We start from the raw sequence: 1010 nt of genomic DNA, 5'->3' as shown, positions 1-1010 counted from the left end.
ACTTTCCAACGCAATGAGAGCGCGCCATTTGGAGTTCTTTAGCTCAGAAAATCTACTTTGAGTGTAGGGAGGTCAGAATCCAACAGCATCTGCAGTCCTTCTTCAACCTCTGAATCTGATTTTTGCTCAAGTCCCTCAATTTCAGCCAGAGATTACCTGAAATCACAGAAAAGCACACAACTCATAGTAAAGTCCAGAAATGTGATTTTTATTTAAAAACTAATAAAAATATACTAAAAACTAACTAAATCATACTGAAAACTATGTAAAACAATGCCAAAAAGCGTATAAATTATCCGCATCAGTTAGCTAGATAGATTGTGTGTCATTAGTGTGGACCGTGGAATTGGTGATAAAGTGTTGGTTTATTGACAAAATATAGAATTTGATCCTACTCATGTGAGACCAGTAAAATTAAAAATCCATGTGCATTGATATGTTATGTTTACTTTTATATTTCTAACAAAAAAAAAACCAAAAATATTCAAATAAATAAATAAGGGGACAAAATTACCCCAATGTTAAATTTAATAAAAGATCAATGAATATGTGATAAAACCAAAAATATTCATACAGTTTGCATGATTTTACAATTCCTTCCCAGATTTTGTTCTATGATTGAAAACTTGCTTCCTAGATCTCTAAATTTTATATTTTTAATTCCCCTTTATACCATTTGATGCCGTGATCTGTGTGTTAAGTGTTTTCAGGCTTTACAGAGCAGGAATGGATTAAAGGATGGAAAGGAAGCTTGCAAAAATGGAAAGAGCACAAGAAATAAAGGAGATAACCAGCGAGGAGTAACACGTACGCGTGAATCAGAGTTCGCACGGTGATGTGTGCGCGTGCCTGACGCGTACACGTGAAACGCAAAGCTGACCAGCGACGCGTACGCATGACGTGCGCTATCTGCAAAAATCACAGAAAATGCTGGGGGCGATTTTGGGCCAAGTTTGGACCCAGTTTTCGGCCCAGAAACACATACTAGAGCTAGGGGACGAGCCGAGACT

Source organism: Arachis hypogaea, chromosome 17 (genome assembly GCF_003086295.3).
Source record: "Arachis hypogaea cultivar Tifrunner chromosome 17, arahy.Tifrunner.gnm2.J5K5, whole genome shotgun sequence".
Lineage (NCBI taxonomy): Eukaryota > Viridiplantae > Streptophyta > Magnoliopsida > Fabales > Fabaceae > Arachis > Arachis hypogaea.
The sequence above is the reverse complement of the archived record's forward strand: the minus strand, read 5'-3'. Positions refer to the sequence as shown.